Source organism: Lutra lutra, chromosome 15 (genome assembly GCF_902655055.1).
Source record: "Lutra lutra chromosome 15, mLutLut1.2, whole genome shotgun sequence".
NCBI lineage: Eukaryota > Metazoa > Chordata > Mammalia > Carnivora > Mustelidae > Lutra > Lutra lutra.
Genome location: NC_062292.1, coordinates 12,757,524 through 12,782,214, shown reverse-complemented (window position 1 = coordinate 12,782,214; position 24,691 = coordinate 12,757,524). Strand labels below are relative to the sequence as shown.

The window sequence follows — 24,691 nt, the reverse complement described above, 5'->3', positions numbered from 1 at the left end:
TACTCTATAGCTTCCCGGGAAAGGGAGTAGACCCAGAGAAATGGAGTAACACATGAACTATATTTGCTTTTTTCCATCCTGACAACAACCTTGTGAAATATTACTGTCTTCTTTTTTTCCGATGAGGAAACTGAGGCACAGAGGAGCTAAATCACTTGTCCAAGATCATACAGTGAGTAAGAAACTGAGTCAGGCTTTATATTCCGATCCCTTGATTCCACATTCCATCTTCTTTTCTGTACATCACAACTGTCTGGAAGGGGGTCCTGAAACTCCCTTCGTTGACTTTCTCCTGTGCCCAACCTCCTGTCAGCCCCCAGCCATGGCCGAGAACTCAGGAAACCATAGATTACCTCCTTCTCTCTGAATGCCCCCTCGGCGTATGCTTCCAGTGGAAAGCACAGACAATCAGCAAGGACTCAGGACAAATCCTGGTGCAGATGTTAACTTTTCCCAATCCCGGGGACATGGTTTCCACTGGCACTGAATCATCTCAGGGCCAACTTGCTACATGCTCAGGAGCCTTGGTGCATCAACAACCCTTCCTCCACGGGTGTCTTCCCTGCAACGGACTCAAAGCAAAGCCTCAGGAAACGAGTTACTGGACAGAAACATGATAGGCCCTCCAGCCCCAGGCCTCATCTGAGATGGAGTTAAACCACTCTCTGCTTCAGGCTTGGACACGTCACCTCTTGAAGGCAGCACTCCCTGTGCTGAGCCTCTGGCAAGGGAAGGAACACGGTGGCAACAGCAGAAGAGAGAAAAAGCAGGAGGAGGGGAAGGAAGAGAATGAGAAAAAGAAACCCGGCCAATCTGTGTGTTGGCACCCATCAGAATTAGGGGCAGGGTTCTAATTCTGATGGGATTCCTTAAGCACCAAGATGGTAGCCCTTATCCTAGCCTCTCTGCTCACTTTTCCTTTCTCGACTACTACAGCTTTCTGATTTTCCTTCTATTCCAAAATAAAAGCATATTTTCTCTCTGGCTTCCCAAGAGAGTTAAGCCAGGTAGGCTCCTTTGCGTTTTGCTACAGCTTCCCAACAGTCCCAGAAGTAACTTTGGGTGTGGCTGGGACAAAAGTACGTAAGAAAGGAGGTAGGAGATACCAAGAACAGAGGGATGGGAAGTTGCCAAAAAAGGAAGACACGGCCAGGCTCATTGGAACATCTATTTTGGTACCTGGTCCTGTTGCCTTACATATAGCATCCTGCTGATTGAAATAGATGGTTGCTATTTTGTCTGACCAAGTTCAGCACCCCCAACCTCAATTCTTATTTTTGGTAACAGCGTTTAGAAAGACCCTTTCCTTTGGGGATTTCCTCTCCCCACTGCACCAGAATCTCCTGGTGGGCCAATACAAACCCCTCCAACCCTCCCCCAAGGGTGGGCATACAACCCAGATATGGCTAATCAGAGACTTCTTTGGGCTTGTGTATACTGATATGGAGAAAGAGCAGTCCTCTTTCCCTCTGGTTGCTAAACAGAAATTCATGAAAACAAAGTTATTTACAACCATTGCCCCCACTTGTATGGAGGAAGCTCATTTATAGTAGGATAAAATGAGGGCAATCACAGAAAGAAACAGAGTTGATTTTGTGTGTGTGTGTGTGTGTGTGTGTGTGTGTGTGTGTGCGCGCGAAAAGAGAATGATTGAGATAGGGATCTTTTTTTTTTTTTAAATATTTTATTTATTTATTTGACAGAGAGAGAGAGAGAGAGATATCACAAACAGGCAGAGAGGCAGGCAGAGAGAGGGGGGGGAAGCAGGCTCCCCGCTGAGCAGAGAGCTCGATGTGGGGCTTGATCACAGGACCCTGAGACCATGACCTAAGCCGAAGGCAGAGGCTTAACCCCCTGAGCCACCCAGGGGCCCCATTTTTTTTTAAGATTTTATTTATTTATTTGACAGAGAGAGAAAGAGAGAGATCACAAACAGGCAGAGAGGCAGGCAGAGAGAGAGGGGGAAGCAGGCTCCCCGCTGAGCAGAGAGCCTGATGTGGAGATAGGGATCTTTATCTGGCTATTGCCCATCTATCTATCTATTTATGAGAAAAGATAGGGATGTAATCAGAAACTACTTTAGTCTCTGGATTAAGTCATAATGTAAACTATCTTTGCGTACCACTACTTGTCCAAAAATCATTTATTTCGTCAATCACTGGTGGAGCCAAGATTCACTCCAGGTTTCCCAGTCCTCTGGTGCTGTGGCTGGCCCTCTGCCAAGCTGCCTCCTAAAGATGGGTAAAACCTGGTCCTGCCCTAAATAAACAAAGTCTGTGAGGATGTTAGATCTTTCTAAACCACTACTAAACACAACACAACACTGTAACAGATACAAATAAAATTCAGTGGGATCTACAGGGGCATAAATATTTGAAACCACGATGGTGCCTCAAGTCAGCCCAGGGCCAACTCTGGAGGATTCCTGAATACTTGGATGCCCAAAGGAACCCTAAAGTAAGTCTGCCTCCTCAGGTCACTTTGGACCTTCACGGACACTGGGCATTTACTGATGTGCAACCAGCAGTTACCACAACCCTGAACAGAAACTTAACTTCTTTGAACTGTGGCTGTACATGCAGAGCTCAGCATTGTCTGTGACTCTGCCAATCATATTTACAGTTTATAGTTACCCTGAAACCTTTGCTCTGAAGTTTGCCCCGTCCCACTCCCAGTCACCACTCTGCTGCCTGGTCAGTACAGCTGCATTACTTCCTGCTACAACCACAGTGAGCGTGAGGCTGAGTAGAGTTTGGAGAAAGGTAAGTGCGGATATTTATTTTTCAGGCATTTACCGAGGGAAATAAATTTGCATATGCCATTTACAAGCTATTTGCAAAATGTGCAGTAAATGTAGTTGTTTATTCCTAGAGTCTAAAGCTGTGGTTTTCAACCTTTTCTTTTTCCTCAAGTTCACTTTATCCTGGGCAAAATAGTCCATAGCCCAACAACCCTTTCCTTTCCCATGTACTAATGGAAAAATAATTCAAGAATATTATTGAGGGGCCATTGCAAAGTATATTTTAGGAGATTAAGTATACATGTGCGTTACCAGTTGGGACATAAAGGATTCATATTCAAATTGCAATGCATAATTGTCTTTATGTGTAATTACTGGAGAATTAAAAGTCAAAAAATACAGTTGGAGCAAATATGCAACACTGGTTATTTTAACCAAACAAATCACAACTAACTTGATAGTGATGAAGCTAAGTTAACAGCAAATTAAAATTAAAAGTCAGAATGGCCACACTTAAAGACATTGACTCACACATGGCGACACAGAGGAATGACAAAGCGCCATCCGGAGAATGTCATCCAGAGAATGTGGGCGAGGTTCCACCAGAACTTTCCCTGGAAGCCAGACTTCTTGGAGGAATATTAAATTAGAATCCTCAATAAAATCTTGTAGCTCATTGATTCTGGTTTATGAATTCCAAATTAGATTAACCTTTTATAATTCCCTTAGCATGCTATTAGTAAATAGGTCTTAGAGGTCCATAAAAGTGAGCATATGGATTTGTAAATAGTTTGTCCCAAAGGACTAAAGAGAAAACTAAATTTCTTGGGTCAGTTTGAGGCCCATCAGGTGTGCCTTGAGTAGCTTTTGAGAACCACTGGGTGGAAGGTTCTAGAACACAAATGAATTGCTATTCTCAGGAGACTTAGACCAAGGCAGGAGTGAGATATGAGAGGCAGGGACATTTATTCCAATCTTCTTGCCTTCTAAGATAAGAGTTATGCCAGGACCTCAGGAGAAAGCAGAGCATTTCAACCTGACACGGCTAGTTGAGTTAGCTTGGAGGTCAATATGATTTGGAAATTTTCACATTCGTTAATTAAAAAGAGCAACCTCCTCAAAGCCATGAAAATGGATGTTGGCAACTCACAGAGTTATGCTATTTTATTTGTGACTAAAAATTAAATGAAGGAAAAATTAGAAGTAGTCTGCCAGAAAACCTGGCAGGACCGGTCTCCAGAGGAGACAATGCGTTGTTTTTCTACCTCAGAAAAGAATATTTCATAATTGTAGCACTTTCAACCTTTCAGAATACTTTTTCACATGTTACCTAATCTTTAGTGAGGAAGTGTAATTTCTGCGGTGACCAGAGGGTTTGCAGCTCCCCGACCTCTCTATTTCTCACTATTCTCATTCCTTCTTGGATTCACATTACCTCTTAATCTATCCTACTCCCTTGTTATTTCTGCCTGGTTTCTTAGCTTTAGCAGCTTGCCCAGGCCTTGCTTAGAATGGATTTTTCAGGATTTCTCAGAGTTAAAGAGGTGACTAATCCTGGAATCAAAATCTAGTTCAACCTAGATTGGTCAGGTCCTTTAAAAAAATTTTTTTTTGGCTTTTCAAGTGAGTCAAGTAGAACCTTTCATGTAATGTGCCTTCAGTCCTGGATAGATGATCCGAGGTAATTAGGCTTATGAATTGCAAGTGATCATGGATGGCGCGGGTCATCTTGTACCTTTAGCTTTCGAGCTGGTCAGCACCAGCTTCCATGTATCTTGGTGGTGGTATGTGAAGTTCAGTAATTTCGGGGGTGTTGTGGGTAGACCTGTGTCCTTCACCTCCCTCTGTCACCACAATTCATATGTTGGACCTTAACCCCCAGTACTTCAGAATGTAGCTTTATTTGGAGACAGGGTCTTTAAAGAGGTAATCAAGTTAAAATGAGGATATAAGGGTGCCCCCCCCGCCGCCAGTATGACTGGGGTCATCACGAAAACAAGAAATCTGGACACAGAGACAGACTCAGATAGAGGGATGGCGAGGCTGAGATGTGAGAAGGCAGCCATCTACGAGCCAAGGAGAGAGGCCAAGAACAGCGTCCATCAGAGCCCTCGGGAGGAGCCAGCCCAGCCGATGCTGTGATCTTGGACTTCTAGCCCCCAGAACTATGAGACAATACATTTCTATTGTTTAAGCCATTAAGTGGTGCTTTTTATGGCAGCCCTAGCAAACTATCACAGGGAGCAACAGAGACCAGGAGACTAATTTTGCCCACCTCTTCGTGGGATTATTTTAAGATTTGAATCAGCTAGTAGATGTAAGAGTGCTTTGAAATAGTTAAAACCACAATGAAGATGAAAGGGATTGGTAAAAACAGAGTAGCACTCCCTAGCTACCCTATTTAAAACTACCATTTTTCAGAGTCACCCGTTTAGGGTGCCTGAGTGGCTCAGTCGGTTAAGTGGCTGCTTTTGGCTCAAGTCATGACCCCAGGGCCCTGGGATGGAGCCCCACATGGGGCTCCCTGCTCAGTGGGGAGTCTGCTTCTCCCTCTCCTTCTGCCTCTCCCCCTGCTTGTGCTCTCTGCACTCATGGAGGAGTCTCTTTGAGTTTTTCTCTCTCTCTCCCTCTACCCCTTCCCCCACTATCTCACTCTCTCTTTGTCAAATAAATAATAAAATCTTAAAAAAAAAAATAAAAGTCACCCCTTACATGCAATTTATTTTTCTCTGTATAACTCTTAACACCTTATGACATAGTATATATTTTACTTATTTGATTATAGTCTGTTTCTTCCCATGAGTATGAACTTTCTATTTTGTTCATTGCTGTCTCCCCAGCACCTAGAACTTTGCCTGGCATGTGGCAGGTCTCCAAACATACTTGTTGGATGAATCATAATAATAAATGAATATTCGCATCCACTCATCTTCTTCAAGCTACTGCTGACTAATCCTTTAAGACGAAGGAAGGGGCATCTCCTCCCTTAGGAAATCTCCCAAGGTCATTCTCCTTGTCCTTAGTTTGGGGCTCCTTGTCCATCCTCTTAAATGGGTAATTCCATCACCCTGACCACATCATACTTCCACACTCCCTCACTATGGGTTCTTGAAAGTAGGGTCCACTAAAATGTATGTATCCTGTATCCCAAGAAGATAGTTCTGAACCTGAACCTTAGTGGGCTCTCCATACCTGATTGTTGAATGAGCAGGTAACTGGGAGAGAGGGAAGGGCAGAGAAGTTTCCAAATTGGCTCACTAGGATAGCACATACTGGTGAGGTTGTGGAGAAAAAGGAACCTTCAAGCACTGTTGGTGGGAACGTAATTTGGTGCAGCCACTATGGAAAACATTATGAAGGATCCTCAAGAAATTACAAATAGAACTACCATATCATCCAGTAATCCCATCTCTGGATATATATCCAATGGAGATGATATCACTATCTTAGAGAGATATCTGTTTTCTCCTGTTCATTGTAGCTTCATTTACAATAGCTAGGATATGAAAACAACATTTTAAGTATCCATCTATGGATGAATGGATAAAGAAGATATTGTGTGTGTGTGTGTGTGTGTGTGTGTGTGTGTGTCTAATTATTCTTATGTATATATATATCATATATGTATATAATGAAATACTACTCAGTCATAAAAAAGAAGGAAATCTTGCCATTTGTAACAACACGGATGAACCTAGAGGGTGTTATGCTAAGTGAAATAATTTGGTCAGAGAAAGACAAATCTTGCATGTTCCCACTTGTATGTAGAACCTAAAAAAGCCAGACTCACAGAAACAGAGAGTATGGGGTCTGAGGAGCAAGGAAGGTGAGTAGACATTGGTCAGAGTACAAACTCAACAGCTCTAAAACGAAGAAGTGGTGACTATGGTTAACAAAACTGTATTTTATATTTGAAAGTTGCTCGGAGACGAAATCTGCAATGTTCTTACCACAGTCACAACAGCAAAACGGTAATGATGTGAGGCAATAGATGTGCTAACTAATCTTGTGGTGATCATCCCACAATATGTATATGGATCAAATCATCGCATGATGCACTTTAGACTTTAACACAATGTTGTGTTTCAATTACATCTTAATAAAGCTGGGGGAAAAAATCAGAAAAAAGAAGAAGGGGCTCACTAGGGTGCGGACCTTGTAGCCTAGGCTGTACCCACGAGCAGTCAACAGTAGTGAGCCCTCAAAAAGAATGCCACCCTCACATGCTGTTTTGGGGGCCTCAGAGGAGACAACAAGTTAACTGTGACATGAGCCATGAGGAGGGCCTCATGGATTTGAAATAAAAGAAATTACATTAAAATCAGTTAAGCAGAATAGAGCTATGCAAAGCCACTTCAAAGACCAAAAAATAAAAGTCTCCGGGACACACAAAACAGGAGTCCCGTCTGATGAATATATGAACAGAACAGAACAGAATGAATTCCACTAGGACTGGGGTGAGGGGTGGGAGTTGCCAGCCTAGAAAGTCTAGTTAGGAAAGGAAGAACGGAGGGGCCTTTGTCCGCTGAACCTGGCTTAGAGTGCTGGGACTGGGGATGAAGGTATCAGCCTTTCCTGGGACGTTTTTGATGGAACTAGATCCCAGAGGTAGGTGTAGGGCCCTCCTGGGAATGGGAGAGCTGGGTGTGAGCTTCAGGGAGTGCCAAGGTGGGGCTCCAACATAATAGAGTGATTGAGGGTAAGAATCCTCTGCCCCTGGGAAGCCTGATGTTGCTGTTTGCCTTTGAAAAGGAAAAAGTACAGGAGAGAAAATCTATGAAGGTCATGGTACTCTGGATGAAGAAATAAGGATCTCAAGTTGTAAAGAAGGACGAAAGGCATCATGCTTGTCAGATTAACTCATCTTTGGGGTTTCAAGATCCAGGAAATGGTAGTCATCATTTGGTCTGTTCATTTATTCATTCAAACGTTTTCGAGCCAGCCCTGCCACTAGATGGTTGGGGATATAAAAATCAATGTTATCATGTAGTCCAACTGTAAACTTTAACCTCCTGGATCTGTGTAATCTAGAAGCCAGTTCAAACAAGTGTCCTCTGGCTTCCCCCCAGGGGTTAGGAAGGGCAGCCACAGCAAGGAGGACCACAAAGCTAATCAAACAGAACAGAAGGCTGTTAGAAGAGTAAAATGCCAACCCACCAGGGGATCTGCCTTACAACCTCTTGATGGGAACGTTGACTGGGACCCATTAGAGCAGAAATACAGCCCCAATTAGGCTATAAGCATTGCCACTAATAAGCACTTAGCCAAAATTATCATTGAGCTAAACAAGGGAAGGTTTTAGATCTTTCTAAAATGTCTGCAGAGTCACTGGAATAGGTTGTTGACTTTTTTCATCAGCAGTGAGAATTTCGCCAGGGTGCCAGAAACCAAGTAGACTTATACGGTGCCTCTCCGGATTGCCCCTGAGGCCTGGTCACCTAAAGCAGAAAGATTAAAATGAGCCTGGGCTACACTTCCTTCATTTTAAAAATAAACAAACATTCTCTGGGTTTTAAAATGTGAATTTCCTCGGGAAACACTTTACAGAAGGAATTCTTAGATTGCATACATTTTGTATTCTTTGTCAATTCTATGAATATTTTGCATATTAGAGACAAGAAGATATTCAGTGTTTACTTTGGATCCAAAGGGAGAAGGGGAAAAGATGGTCCTTGTCCAATTTTTGTACAAGTCATCATCCGTGTCCCATCCATCCGAAGTCTGTTCAGCGCTGTGCTGAGTACCAGGGAGATGGAGCAGGATGGAAGAAGAAGGGGGATACAAAGAATCTGATAGCTCGTCCTCAGTAAGCTTCCGGTCTCAAGGGGGTATTGTCGGTTGGGTTTCCTGGGTCGGAGATGGAGATCTGGGAGCCGGCAGTTTATCAGGGAGTGTCCTCAAGAACAACACCTGTGTAGGATTTGGCAAAAGGGGGAGCTGAACTGGAATATGGTCCCACAGGAGCTCTGAAGTGGAGATGGCCCTTCAGAGAGGTCCAGAATTAAGACAAGGGAGATGTGTCTTTGTAGGATGTCGTTGGGTGCGGGTTTCCTCCCTGGGAGAGAGAGTGAGCTTAGATGAGAGGATTCCCTTTGCAGGAGGGAATTTCCTGGGGAGGGACTCAGCGATGAGCTTGCAGCAGGCAACATCCCCAGAAGCTGGGAGGATTTATGCCCTGGCTCTGATGGTGGGGATCTGGGTGGTGCACTGCAGTGTCCATGATGAGGGGGAATAACACCGTCATGCAAAGTGTGGTGTGACGCCATGTTGCTGTAATGAAGGTACTGATGCATTGGGACGAGTACTCAGGAGGTGGAGGGATCCCATCTGATGGGGGAAAAGGAAAGCTTCCTAAGGCAGTTGGTCTCTGAGTCTGTGCAAGCCCCCCACCCTTGCTTTAGAAGAGCAAAAGTGATGGACTTGCACGTTGCCAGCTGTTGGGAAGGAGAGGAGAGCAGATGAGAGGAGATAAGATACCCACAATTGTCTCCTTCCCCAGCACTTCCAGAGTTGCAGTCCCAATGACCAATCACTTCCAGCTCCAATATTCAGTGGTCTAAGGTTAGGAAGCCCCTGACAGCCCTGGGGAGCACTGCCCCCAGGGGTCTTGCGGATACATTGGCTTACTGCCCCATGGACTGGCTTACCTGCCCCAGCCATCCCTGGTCAGGTCCCGACAATCCCAGTTTGGTCTAGGTCACCTGAGAATTCTGAGTCTAGATGACACTGTGCTGAGACAGCGTCTTCCATTTTCAATTGTTTGGGTTCCTATGAAGCCAGGTTGTGTCAGGGCTAGTGAACTTAGCTGCCTTCCTAGGATCAGAGCAGATGGAGAAAGTGTATGTGGCTCCACTCTCCGGCAAATCAATGGATATCGCTCTTAGTTTTGAGATTTATCCTCCTGTTTAAGATGCCTCCAGGCTGAAGGAAACAGCTTTTCCCTGGATTTACCCTCCAATCAGCAACATGTCCCCTTGTCCACTCCATAATTCTGCCGTTACGCCCTTTATTTTTTTTTATTTTTATTTTTTTTTTAAGATTTTATTTATTTGTTTGACAGAGAGATCACAAGTAGGCAGAGAGGCAGGCAGAGAGAGAGGAGGAAGCAGGCTCCCCGGCGAGCAGAGAGCCCGATGCGGGGCTCGATCCCAGCACTCTGAGATCACGACCCGAGCCGAAGGCAGCGGCTTAACCCACTGAGCCACCCAGGCGCCCCCATTACGCCCTTTAAATTCTCTATCACAGGGAAGGCAAAAACCTGCTTAGAAGCTGAAAAATGGATTCGGTCCCAGGGCTTTGCATGAATCTGTATACTCCAACATACAACTTTCTGTGTCAAGGTTTAAAAACATTACTTCAGGTAGGCAAAATTAAATAAAGCAAAGCACTCTAACCCTTCTGCAGGTAGGACCTCATTTTCCTAAACTGTAAAATACAGAGATTGGTCTTACTCAATAATCCTATTTGTTAGGCCCCGCCATGCTAAGAGCCACTGAATTATAATGACCTGAAAGAGCTGGCTGAGATCCAGGAAAGTCCTTTCTGTCGGCCTCTGCTTCTGACCTTGCCTCGTGGGGACTACCAACCCAAGAGAGATGCTTCAAGCCCCTACTGAGTGAACACAGTTCTGCTCCCTGAGCCCCCTGTCCCCTCTCCCATTTTCATTTATTAAGCTGAACCACCTACCATCCCAGAATAGACAGCAGGCTCAAACCAGTTTCTTGGCGTTCTTCTGGGTTGGGCCTCCTGGGCCACCGTTAACAACTGTCTGGTCTGGGGTCAACCAGCCAGGCCAGGGTCCAGCGGGAACATAGGGACCCCAGACTGTAGATGATCAGTAATTTTCAGGTTTGCCTTCAGTGCTTGGTCCCAATCACTAGATGATTGGACTAGATGACTGGGCCTGCTGATGTTCTTCAGGTGTCCAAAGAGGGAGTGGAGCCAATCCAACATCTAGGCTGAATGCTACAGGCTTGATCTCTTCCTCTGTCTCTTGCTTTCCCTCCTCCCTGCCACCATGCCCAGGTTTAGGCTCTGGTGACCTCTAACCAGACAATTGCAAGGGCTTCCCTACGGTCCTTCGGGTTCTGCGTGGTGTGCTACGAACTGCACACAGCTATGCCTCACTCATCCCGTTATGGCCCTCAGTGACTTCAGTGACTCTTGACTTCATCTCCCAAATTAAGCATGCATTCTGCTCCCGAGTTTTGCAGCTGCGTTCTCCATCACTTGACTTCCTACCTCTAATTATCCAGCCAAATTAAATGCTGGCTTGTTGGGGCGCCTGGGTGGCTCAGTTGGTTAAGTGCCCACTCTCGGTTTCCGCTCAGGTCCTGATCTCAGGGTCGTGAGATCAAACCCCATGTCATGCTGCGTGCTCAGTGAGAGTCTGCTCAAGACTCTTTCCCCTCCGTCTCTCTCCCCCTTTTCTTCTTTCCCTGCTCACACATGCACATGCACACACATTCTCTCTCTCTCTCTCTCTTTTTTTAAAAGATTCCATTTATTATTTATTTGACAGACAGAGATCACAAGTAGGCAGAGAGGAAGGCCGAGAGAGAGGAAGGGAAGCAGACTCGCTGCTGAGCAGAGAGCCTGATCCCAGGACCCTGGGATCATGACCTGAGCCGAAGGCAGAGGCCTTAACCCACTGAGCCACCCAGGCGCCCCCCCCCCTCTTTTAAATAAATAAACAAAATCTTCTAAAAAAGCAAAACAAAACAAAACAAAACCCAGGGGCGCCTGGGTGGCTCAATGGGTTAAAGCCTCTGCCTTCGGCTCAGGTCATGATCCCAGGGTCCTGAGATCGAGCCCCATATTGGGCTCTCTGCTCAGCGGGGAGCCTGCTTCCCCCTCTCTCTCTGCCTACTGCTCTGCCTACTTGTGATCTCTCTCCCTCTGTCAAAAAAGAAAAAAAAAAAATCAACCATTGTAATCCCGTGTATTTGTTTCCTGGTGTTGTGTAAAAAATCATCCCAGGGGCGCCTGGGTGGCTCAGTGGGTTAAGCCGCTGCCTTCGGCTCAGGTCATGATCCCAGGTCCTGGGTTCGAGCCCCACATCGGGCTTTCTGCTCAGCGGGGAGCCTGCTTCCTCCTCTCTCTCTGCCTGCCTCTCTGCCTACTTGTGATTTCTCTCTGTCAAATAAATAAATAAAATCTTAAAAAAAAAAAATCATCCCAAACTTAGCAGTTGAAAATGATGCAAATTTATTATCTCACAGTTTCCAAAAATCAGAAATCCAAGCATGGCAGAACTCAATTCTCTGCTCAGGGTCTTGTTGGGCTGAGGCCAAGGAGTTGGCCATGGCATGGTTCTCATGTGGGGCTTGGGGTTCTTTTCCAAGCACGGGATAGACCTCTTTCCGTGGCCTGTTTTATTTTAGAAATATTTGCATCTTGGCCTTATCCCCACCACATCCCCTGCCCTGAAGGCAGGAACTACCTTCATCATCTCGGTGTTATGGAATTGAAATACAAAACGAAGTGTTCTGGGACTTTCCTTTTCTGCTTGAGCATTTTGTTACAGTGAATAAAGAGAGAGTCATTTCATTTTATATATTTCTATCATTTTGCCACAGACCTTGTCTGCATTCCTCCTATTTGGCAGTACTTTTCCCAGTCTGATAGTCAGCATTTCCAGCAGCTGCTGGGCATGGCTTTCAATTAAATATGGCCATCTGTGAAAGCTACGTTGCCACATAGCCCATTACTCTTACCGTGCAAGAGACACAGTGAAGGGAGCAACAATTACTATTACTTACATACAGTCTGATGGGAATATTTTTTTTCTTACCCGAACAGGGGTCTACCCTATCTAGATAAAACTTTCATTTTAGGAAAATTCATCAAATTGAACTAGGTATATACATATCTGAGAAACTGTAACAAATACCCAACTACTGTCCTTTGACACATACTCCAAAATGGTTCTGTAGTACCTCTCTGCCACCGCCCTCAGCTGTATCTACTTTAAGACATTTTCTCATTTTCATTTCTAAGTGTTGGGAGTAGGCAGGATTACAACTATGGGAGCCACAGGGACCCTCACTCCCTTCTCTCATAGAGAGCTCTAGCTGGAAGAAGCCAGTCAGTTCAGGAGGTTCAGGTATGCAATGGTAGTTAACTGCCCAGCCTTTGGAGCCCAACTGTGTGGGGTTGAGTCTCAGGGTATGTTTCTTAATATTTGCTCCTCAGTTTCCTCATCTGTAAAATGGGAATAACTGCCCAGTCTTTGGAGCCCAACTGTGTGGGTTGAGTCTCAGGATATGTTTCTTAATATTTGTTCCTCAGTTTCCTCATCTGTAAAATGGGAACAATAACAATACTAACAGGGCTTACTCAGAAACTGAAGGAGTTCATTCATTTAGAACAATGACTGGCACACAGCAAGTACTCAGTAGTAAAGATTAGCTATTATTTTCTCTGGAACTGTTGTTGTCAACCCAGTTTGTATACTCATATTAATTGCGAAGATTTTGAAAAATGCTGATGCTCAGAGACTCATCCTAGATCAGGGCTTCTCACTTGCAACACCATTGACATTTTTGGTCAGATAATTCTTTGTTGTGGGGCTGTCCTGTGTTTTGCAGGCTGTTTTACAGCAATCTGGCATTTACCCATTAATGCCAAGAGCAAACCTCTCCCCATTCTCAGTTGTGATGACTGAAAATGTCTCTAGATATTGCTAGATATCCACTGGGCAGAAAAATTTTACCTCAGCTGAGATCCACTGCCCCAGATCAATGAAATCACAGTCTCTGGAGATGAGGTTTGGGTATGGGTCTTCCCAAGGGCAGATCCAGGTTTTGTGGGCCTGAAGCTTATAAAATTTGGTGGCCACTCTTCTAGAAAAATAATACAAATGTAAAAATAAGATACAGAAGTGAGTATTATTTAGAATGAGGAAAGGAAATTACAACCAAATACTTGTGTCTTAGAGATTCATATTCCTTTCTTTTGAGATCACTGTAGGCAATTTACCAGCATAAAATTCTTTTTGACAACAACCTGGCTTTCTCTCTCCACCTAGGATGCTCTGTACCACCTAGTGCTAACAGACACCCTAAAGTGTAAGCACTTGAACAAGCTTTATGGGAAATCTACCTCCAGGTCTTCCCTTGCTGCAGCACACTGCTTGGATGGAGGCCAACTGGGCAGAGCAGGCACAAGGCCCGCAAAGCCTGGTACTTTAATCACAATTTCAGAAACTTTGGCACTGGGAGGTAGGTTGGGGGCGGGCAGGGAGCACAGTGAGAGGAAATTGAGATTGCCGCAAAATCTCAAAGTCTGGAGAACCATGACCCTGACCATGAAATGCGTAGTTCCAGCTGGGGGCTGACCTTTGATTTGCAGTCTCAGCACTGAGGTCAGGGGCAGGATCTGTGTCAAGATTCAGGACTAAGGGTGGTGAGGGCAAGCACTAAGAGAGGTATGCCGCACAGATCAGCCCAATCACCCTCCGTGCATTCCTCGGGTACACTGAGTCTGGGGTTTTCCCAGAAACCAAAGAAATAGGGCGATGGGCAGGTCACACAGGCACCCAGCAGCCATGACTAGGGAGCCAGACTCTGGGTCCTAGAGGGCGGATTTACTTCTCAGCTCCATGAGATGAGGTTATGGGGACAGACTCATCCTACAAATTCTGAAATCTGCTATAGACTGAATGTTTGTATGTTCCCCTACCCACCACCCTTCAAATTCATCCTAGTCCCTAATGTGATGATATTGGGAAATGGAACCTTTGGGAGGTTAGTGGAGTCCTCAAGAATGGGATTAGTGCTCTTACAAAGGAGACCTCAGAGAGCAACCTAGCCCTTCCATCATCACGGTGAGAACACAGTAAGAAGATGGCTTGTCTATGAACCAGGAAGCAGGCTCTCACCAGACACTGACTCTGCCGGCACCTTGATCTTGGACTTCCCAGCCTCTAGAATTGTGAGAAACAAGTTTCCACTGTTTATAAGCCGTCTGGTCTTTGGTACTCTGTTATAGCAGCTGATATAGACTAAGACAAACTCCCTGCCTCGGTTAGGATGGGCTCCAGATCTGAGTATGAGAAGCAGCAGCTAGAACTGGGTGTAGGAGTGCGCTGTGATTTGCTAGGAACCGGGGAGGTGGGGAAGGAGGAGGGGAGAAGGAGGAGAAGGAGAGGAGGAGAAGAGGAGTAGGAGGAGGCAGGGGAGATGAAACAGATGCTAAAGGTGGTTTGCTTTTGAGGGAATTCAATATCAACTGTTCATACGTTTGAATGTTAATCTCCATCAAAATACTATTAATAATTGATAAAGTAATATCCTATAAATATCTGTATAACTACCTCACAGGATTGTTTCAAGGCTACTATTAATATTTAATAAGGCATGATACCTTATTAATACCTAGGTATTATTTAAATCTACTTCAGGGCTATAGTGAGAAATAAAGATAAGTATACACCATGCCTGACACATAAATAATATTTAGGAAATAGTAATTACTACTGAGACTAGGAATTATAAATCCATGCTCCAACTCTGGAATCAGACAGACTAGAGTTCGTGTGAGCTTGAGCAAATCATTTAAAGTCATGGAACCTCAGTTTCCTCATCTATCAATCAGGAAATAGTTTCTACTTCACAGGGAACTCTGAAGAGGAAATGTGTTAATGGTATGATATTTAGCATTGTGCTTGTCATATAGTAACTGCTGAGTAAACATTAGTTATTATATTGTTTTATGAGTCCCTTATCATTATGTTTTTGCTTGGTTTGTCCCTGATGTCATCATTTATGCTATTTCCTTGTTAAGGGTGGCACATTTCATCCCCCTCTGCCAACCTGCAACCCCTTTTTGGAATATCAGTGCTTTTGAAATTCTGAAATCTACTTGGAAGAATTCCTTCTTTCTGATCCTCATCAAACCTACTTTCATTATTTTTTTTCCCCTTAAATTCTCTAGGTTGGCTGTCTTTGCCATTATTATTTTAATGTAGGACATTCTTGATCTACAACCCATTATTCAAATCCGGCATGTCTTGTAACTTGGAAACTCTTTGTTCCATCACAGTCATGCCCTTGACTGTAACAGGACACTGGACTCATGTCCACAGCAGTTGTTTGGTCCGCCCTCCCCCTTCCCTTTCCTTAATCCCTCCATCACTATGTCCATTACAGTGAGTGAGAACCCAACATTATTTTCACATTATCTTAGTGGTACCTTTCACCAGGTACTCAATGGCCTTCTCTCACCTGTGGCTGCCATTCTACTTTGTCGTCCAGTCCTTCATACGGCTTATTTTCTTTCTGTGTGTCCTCCTCTTTGCATTTTCCACTGATTAAAATGTTGGTGCCACTCACTAAACTCCAGCTTCCAAATTAAAGAATATGCTTAGTGACTTGGCTAGCAGAAAGGTGTAAGTACACTATATTATATATAATGATTATGTTCCCATTAGCTATGAATTGAGTTTTTGCCCATAAAATTTTCCTTTAGATATCCTTGGAGAGTTAACTATTTCCCATTGTAAATCCATTTGTAAAGCACGTAATTACCCATTAAGTTATGTTTTTGTACATAAAAATGTGAGAAGGTCGATATAGTGTCAGACCTATTATTCATTTGGGATTCTATCTCTGGGAAGAGTTTATAAAGATCATAGGTATCAGACCTACTTAAAAGTTGAAAGAAGCCCTGCAACTTGCAGCTTTTTTGGTCCCTTAGGCATAATTTTTAAAGTGATAATTTGTGAAAAATAAATACACTTCTGGGTAACTTAATGAAGCAATCATATTCATTTATTTCTGTTCTCTTTCCAGAATCTCACTAAAGTGATAAAGGGGGGGATTTTTAAAAAGATACAAGGGTGCCTGGGTGACTCAGTTGGTTAAGCGCCCAACTCTTGATTTCCGCTCAGATCATGATCTCAGAGTCGTGAAATCGAGCCCTGCCTCATCCTCCCTGCAGGGTGTAGAAACTACCTCTCTCTATCTCTCCTTCTGCACCCGCCCCCCCACTATGGCTCACTCTCTCTCTCTCCAAAAAAATTTAAAAATTAAAAAATTGGAGCATCTGGCTGGCTCAGTCAGTAGAGCGATGAGATTCTTGATCATGGGGTTGTGAGTTTTAGCCTCACAGTGGGGATACAGTTTACTTAATGATAAATAAAATAAACATCTTTTTAAAAAAAGATACAAATCCACAAGGAAAAAGAGAACAAGTATGGAGACCACAGCAAATGAGAGATGTCAACAACATTTTGGAAGATGGAAACTGACTAGGTGATGGTAAGGGACTTAGTAGAGAGGAAGTCCAAGATAATGCAATTAGACAAGAAAAAAATGCTAGTCAAAATCTCAGCAAGTTATCCTGTAGATAGCAACAATCTGAATCTATAGTTATATAGAGAGACAAAAGACCCAGAATAACCAACCCAATGTTGAAGGAAAAGAATAAAGTCAAAGTACTGACACTACACAACTTCAAGACTTATTTTACAGCTATGGTAATCAAGACAGTGCAGCATCGGTTAAAAAAAAAAAGATAGATCAATGAAACAGAATAGACAGTGCAGACATAGACTCACATAAATATCATCAATTGATCTTTGATGAAGGAGTAAAGACGGTACAATGGAACAAAGATAGATTCTTCCATAAGTGGTGCTAGAACAACAAGACATCTATGTAGAGAAAAATGCATCTAGACATAGACCTTACAACCTTCACAAAAATTAATCAAAATAGATCAAAGACCTCAATGTAAAACACAAAACTATAAAATATCTAGAAGATAACATGGGAGAAAATCTGGATGACCTTGGGTTGGATGATGACTTCTTAGACACAATGCAAAAGGCACCATCCATGGAAGAAATAAGTGATAAGCTGGGCTTCATTAAAACCAAAAAACTTCTGCTCTGTGAATGCCAATGTAAAGAGAAAGAGAAGAACAAGCCAGAGGGGGATATAATATTTGCAAACAACACGTCTGATAAAGGAATGCTATCCAAAATTTACAAAGAACTTTAAAACTCAGCAAAAAAAAAAAGCAAACAATCCAATGAAAAATTGGGCAAAAGATGTGAACAGATACTTCACTGAAGTAGATATGCAGATGGTAAGTAAGCATATGAAAAGATAATAACGCTCATGTGCATTGGGGATTTGCATATTAAAACAACAATGAAATGCCACTAATAACTATTAGAGGGACCACAGTCCAAAACACTGACAGCACCAAATGCTGGTGAGGATGTGGATAAATGGGAATTCTCATTCAGGGCTGGTAAGAATGTAAAATGGCACAGCTGCTTTGAAAGACAGTTTGACATTCTTAAAACTAAACATTCTCACCGTACAATCCAGAAATCATGATCCTTGGTATTTACTGAAAAGGGTTGCACTCCCGGAGACACATGAAGCCCTATACATGGATATTTATAGAAATTTTATTCAGAATTGTCCTAACTTGGAAGCAACTGAGATGTCCTTCAGTAGGTGAATCAATAAACTGTGGTACATTTAGACAATTCTGGAATATTACTTAGCACTAAAAAGAAATGAACTATCAGAGTTTTCCCCCATGGAGGAAACTTAAACATGTGTGACTAAGTGAAAGAAGCCAATCTGAAAAGGCTACATATATACTGTGTAATTCCAGTTAAACTATGTCGATAATAAAAAGATTAGTGTTGCCAGAAGTTGGGAAGAGGGAGGAATGAATAGGGAGAGCACAGAGGATTTTTATGCCCAAGTGAAACTCTGTTGTGTGATCCTACAAGGGTGGATACATGCCATTATACATTTACCAAAACCCACTGAAGATACAACACCAAGAGTGAATCCCAGTGTCAATTATGGACTTTGGAGGACAATGGTGTGTCAACATAATTTCATCTATATATAAGAAAACAAAGGTACCACCTTGGTGTATGACATTGATACTGTAGGAGGAGGTATATGTGTGAGTGGAGGGGTGATACAGAAACTCTCTGTACTTCCTGCTCAACTTTGTAAACCTAAACCAGCTCGAAAAAATTGAGCTTCTTTGGGTGCCTGGGTGGCTCAGTGGGTTAGGCCTCTGCCTTCAGCTCAGGTCATGATCTCAGGGTCCTGGGATCCAGCCCCACATCGAGCTCTCGGCTGAGGAGGGAGCTTGCTTCCCCCTCTCTGCCTGCCTCTCTGCCTACTTGTGATCTCTCTCTCTCCCTCTCTGTCAAATAAATAATAAAATATTTTTTAAAATTAAGCTTGTTGGGGCGCCTGGGTGGCTCAGTGGTTAAAGCCTCTGCCTTCGGCTCAGGTCATGATCTCAGGGTCCTGGGATCGAGTCCCGCATAGGGCTCTCTGCTCAGCAGGGAGCTTGCCTCCTCCTGTCTCTCTCTGCCTGCCTCTCTGCCTACTTGTGATCTGTCAAATAAATTAAAAAAATAAATAAATAAATAAATAAATAAATAAATAAATAAAATTAAGCTTGTTTATTAAGTAAATAAATAAGGACAACTTGCACATCTGAGAATACATAAAACGTTAATTAGTTTTTAGTATAGCATCTATTTTGACACTTACCTCTTTTTTCCTAATGCGGAGTTATTGAAATGAATAATGTCTTTTTGAGACCTTCAGGCTCAAGGGAAAGGGTCTTTCTAATGCTAAATGCCAGCTCCGCGCACCTTTTCTCCTCTTTCTCTTTGGGAGCTTTATTCATAATGCTACTCTCCAACGTTAAAGGCATTTCCCAATCAATCCTAACATCCTTGAGAACCCCTTATAAACCAAATATTTTTCATGAGGAGAACACATATAAATTGCAGGAATTCATGGCACATGATCATTAACATGAATGCATTAAAAATGTGTATTTAAGGGGCGCCTGGGTGGCTCAGTGGGTTAAGCCGCTGCCTTCGGCTCAGGTCATGATCTCAGGGTCCTGGGATCGAGTCCCACATCGGGTTCTCTGCCTCGGCAGGGAGCCTGCTTCCCCCTCTCTCTCTCTCTCTGCCTGCCTCTCCATCTACTTGTGATCTCTCTCTGTCAAATAAATAAATAAAAAATCTTTAAAAAAAAAAAAGTGTATTTAGGGCCCCTGGGTGGCTCAGTGGGTTAAAGCCTCTGCCTTCGGCTCAGGTCATGATCCCAGGGTCCTGGGATGGAGTCCCACATTGGGCTCTCTGCTCAGCAGGGAGCCTGCTTCCCTTCTCCTCTCTCTGCCTGCTTGTGATCTCTGTCAAATAAATAAATAAAATTGGGGCGCCTGGGTGGCTCAGTGGGTTAAGCCACTGCCTTCCGCTCAGGTCATGATCTCAGGGTTCTGGGATCGAGCCCCACATCGGGCTCTCTGCTTGGCAGGGGGCCTGCTTCCTCCTCTCTCTCTGCCTGCCTCTCTGCCTGCTTGTGATCTCTCTCTGTCAAATAAATAAATAAAATCTTTAAAAATAAATAAATAAATAAATAAAATCTTCTTAAAAAATGTGTATTTAGACATTGTGTATTAGACCAACTTTTGCTAGAAATGCTAGGTCTTGAAAACATGTTTGGTGGCAGCACCAAGCTGTACATATTTACATATAACGTAGTATTTTTGTATTCAATTATATTGATTTATATTTGTAATGACATTATTTATGCAAAGTATAAAAATGCAGTAATAGTAATCTACGGAGAGGAAGAAGGAGGGTAGGTGAGAGGCAGGCAAGAACACAGGGACTTCAACTTTATTTTCAACATTTTCGGAAGAATCTGTTACGATACTTCCGGTTTTCTCCTGAAGGGCCCTGAAGGGTAAAAGTCCCTCAGGTTTCCTGGCCATTTTGGAAGGTGCTGCTCTCATTTGACCTGAAGCTGCCCTTTCAATGTTGAGAAGCATGCCTAATTCTGGCATTCTGAAATTTGTGAATTAAGGTCTCTCACTCTGTCTTTACCACTGCAATTTATTGGCATTACCTGTGAACAGTAGATTTAAGTGTTCATTTAGACCCAAGATTAAATCCTTGTTCCACTGCTTGTTAGTAGTTTGCTGTCAAGTGAGTTATGTAATTCTGTTTCCTCGTCTGTAGAGACATTCCTCTCCGGTTGTTGTGAGGTGTTACATGGTGGCTGACATGCAGCTGGTCTCAAGAAATGCTGGCTTTTTATTTTTTATTTTTAAAATTTTTAAAATTTATTTTATTTCCTTATTTCTTTTAAAGATTTTATTTATTTATTTATTTATTCGACAGAGAGAGAGAGATCACAAGTAGGCAGAGCACCAGGCAGAGGGAGAGGGGGAAGCGGGCTCCCCGCCAAGCAGAAAGCCTGACAGGCTCGATCCCAGGACCCTGAGACCATGATCTGAGCTGAAGGCAGAGGCTTAACCCACTGAGCCACCCAGGCACCCTACTTATTTATTTTTTAAAGATTTGTTTATTTATTTTAGAGAAAGAGAGAGAATGTGGGGGAAGGGCAGAGGGAGAGAGAGAGAGAGAGAAACTCAAGGAGACTCCTTGCTGAGTGCAGAGCCCGCTGTGGGGCTGACATTAGGACCTGAACTGAAACCAAGGCTACGATGCTTAACCGACTATGTCATCAGCGTCCCAAGATATGCCAGCCTTTTAAGGACTAACATCATCTTCTTTCTTAGTCTTCAAACTACTGGTAGAATGAATGGAGGAATGAATGAATGAACGAATGCCATGAGAATTACATTGTCAACATGAAGTAGGGACACTGAGAGAACAGGCCAGAGATTTTCTATGAAAACATCAGTAATAAAAGAGCAGTTACAGTTTATGCCTCATGTTTTAGAGGTAGTGGAAGAATAAGTGAGCACTTCCAAGCACACCACCAAAGAGGAAGCTGATAGGTCATTGTAAAATGTGTGATGCCAGAAAGTAAGTTTTCTCCACTAGCCTCAAACTACCACCAAGAGCATGGGTGCATCTAGTTATGTCACGTGTTACATCATATAGATCATCTGCATTAACCACAGAATAGAAGTCATGATCCAGAATTACTATGAATAAAAATAGGTGGGAGTGGAGGGGGGGTACCTGGCTAGCTTAGTTAGCAGAGTACGGGGCTCTGTGGCTCTTGATCTCAGGTTCATGAGTTCAAGCCCCATGTTGGGCATAGAGCTTACTTAAAAAAAAAAAAATCAAAGCATGGGGAGTAGAGGTAGGGAATTGTATAACTTCAACATAAAGATAGGTTGTGGTTTTGAAGGTAATAGCAGTGTGTTGTATATGTGACCTTCTGAGCTACCAAGGCAATGGACAGAGGAGTCCCGTAACAAATCCACAATCAGAAAATTCAGAATAGTATCCATCCTGAGTCCTTGTCTGAGCACTTCAGGTTCTGAGGCCTCTTGGAACGGACGGTGGTTGCTCAAGTATTTCTCAAAGTGAGGTCTGTCTCGCCAATAAAAAGCAAGCAGGTATCATGTGTCATCTCCGGAGGAGATGATCTGAAAAGGACACCTCACTTATGTAGGATTCTAGCCAAAAATAGATAACCCAAATCTAATCACCAGAAAACATCAGCCAAAGCCACAATAAGGGATGTTCTGTTAAATAATTGGCTTGTGTTCTTTAAAAAAAAAAAGTCAATGTCATAAAGTAAAGATAGGCTTGGGCACTGTTCCGGATTGCAGGAGACAAAACACATGTCACTCATAATGCAGTATGTACTGGTCCCTGGATTGGATCCTGTATGGGGAGAAAAAGTTATGAGAAAAGGCATATTGGGGCAAGTGATGAAATTGGAATATGGACTGTTTATTAGATAAAAGTATCCTATCAATGTTGAGTTTCCTGAATTTGATAACTGACCAGTGCTTATGTAAAGAGAATATTCTTTTTATTTTTTAAGGATTTCATTGGCTTATTTTCAGGGAGAGAGAGAGCACACAAGCAGGGGGAGGAACAGGCAGAGGGAGAAGCAGCCTCCCTGCTGAGCAAGGAGCCTGATTGGGGACCAGATCCAGGACCCTGGGATCATGACATGAGCCGAAGGCAGACACTTAATCCACCGAGACACCCAGGTGTCCCTGTAAAGAGAATATTCTTATTTTTAGGAAATACACACTGAAGTTTTAAGGAGTAAAGAGGTATGATGTACAACCTACTCTCAAATGATTTAGAAAAAAATTTTCTAGAGACAAATAGAGAAAAGAGAGAGCGATATAGTAAATGTAGCAAAATAAAAATTGATGAATCTTTGTAAAGCATGAGTTCTTTCTGCTATTTTTGCAGCTTTTCTGTAAATTTGAAATTATATCAAAATGAAAGGTAATTTTATTTTTTATTAATTTTAAGATTTTATTTATTTGAGATAGAGAGAGAACATGAGCAGAGGGAGGGGCAGAGGGAAAAGGAGAAGCAGGGTCCCCTCCGAGCAGGGAGCCCCACTTGGGACTTGATCCCATAACCTCGAGATCATGACCTGAGCTGAAGGCAGCCTCTGAGCCGACTCAGCCATCCAGGTGCTTGCAAAATGAAAGGTAATTTTCAAAAGTGCCTGCGGATCACCTGCGTCAGGATGGTGCTGTACAGATGTTGCTGAAGAGGCCGACTCCTGAGCCCTGCCACTGACTACTGAAGCAGAAAGTCTGGGGGTAGAGTCTGGGAATTTTCATTAAAAAAAATTATTCTTGGTGATTGCTATATATACTAACATCTGAAAACCGCTGGAGTGGGCTTAAAAAAATTTTCTTAAGTTCATCAGCCCAATGCCTTGACGAAGAATATTCCTCTCCCTCCTCCTAACAGCTAAAGCATAGCGTGTGCTTATCGTATGGTAAGGACTATATATATTTTCTTCAATTCTCACCATCATTTCTATGAACTACTATGTGCTCTTTTTACAGAGAGTGTAAAAGTTTAGAAAGAGTAGGTAAATGGTCAAGGTCTCATGCTGTGACGAGAGGAGCCAGGATTTGAATCAAAGGACAAACTGACTTGAGGGCCACACTCTTGCCACCAGGTTCTCGAGCCCAGCTGGGAAAACACATGTTCAGATTATAGGCTTTGGCTATCATAAAACTGACATGGTGTTTGTCTCTTACAAAGTCAGTCCTTAATTGCATATTAAGGAAGGAAGCAACGAGGCAGCTACGGCAATGAGCATTATGATAAGGCCTGGAATTTCCCCTGCCAGTTCTCCATCCCCATGATGAAACCGTGGCCCTGTGATTGAGATAAGGCCACAGCCGGTTTGTTCTTCTAGATCATTACTGATTTTCCCATGCATTTTGCAGATCAGGCACCAGGCCAGATAAGGTCTGGATATATGTTCACCAGCAATAGATCCACTCTAAGCGTGAGAGGGTTTCCTCAGTGAAGTGAAGTGAAATGTCATAGTAGTGTTAAACCAGGAAAAGAATTATAGATGACACCAAGGAAAAGCCTGGACTGAAAAGAAGTAGGCATTTCCCAAGGAAAGGGCTTGGCTAGTGCTGTCTCCTCTGGTCCAGGGCACTGCTACCCTCCTGAGACTCCATCCTCCGCAGAGGAAACAGCCAGCCTACAGAAGGAAGCCTGGAGAAGTCGTTGGACCCTCCCCGAATCTTGAACATTAACCCTGTAATATCATTGCTAAGATGTGGGCTAACAACTGGTCTTCTAATTCCAGAGGCCGAGGAGGTCTCTCCACTAAATCATGCTGCCTTCTGAATGAAAAAGATAAATACTGACAGTTTTTTGCCGGCATGATCTCATGTGTTTTTATAGGCTGATAAGTGCAACCCTGTGGTTAAAAAAACCCCAAAACTGTGTTTTTCAGTTGCATTAGTTGAAATGCAATGTGTAAAGAATTAGTAGTGAATTTTGTTGTTGAGAGACTTATCTTTTCTAACTAGAAAAATGAAACATTCTCAGCAAAAAACACATCACTAATTTGAAGGGATTGAAGAACCACCCCCAGTTTAGTCCTACCACTGCGCAGTCGTTGTAGTCCTTAAGAACCTTCAGGTGACAGGTGACATGATCTTATACACTGAAAA

At 43.2% G+C, this 24,691-nt stretch overlaps 1 protein-coding gene across 1 annotated transcript in view; it reads left to right on the top strand.

Annotated features, from left to right (window-relative positions):
* Positions 1 to 2,669: 2,669 nt before the first annotated feature.
* The window catches only part of LPGAT1 (lysophosphatidylglycerol acyltransferase 1), a 121,591-nt gene continuing 99,569 nt past the window's right edge, over positions 2,670 to 24,691 (top strand). The window contains exon 1 of the mRNA XM_047704297.1: positions 2,670 to 2,762. The gene's annotated coding sequence lies outside the window, so the exon portion shown is untranslated. The remainder of the gene's footprint in view (positions 2,763 to 24,691) is intronic.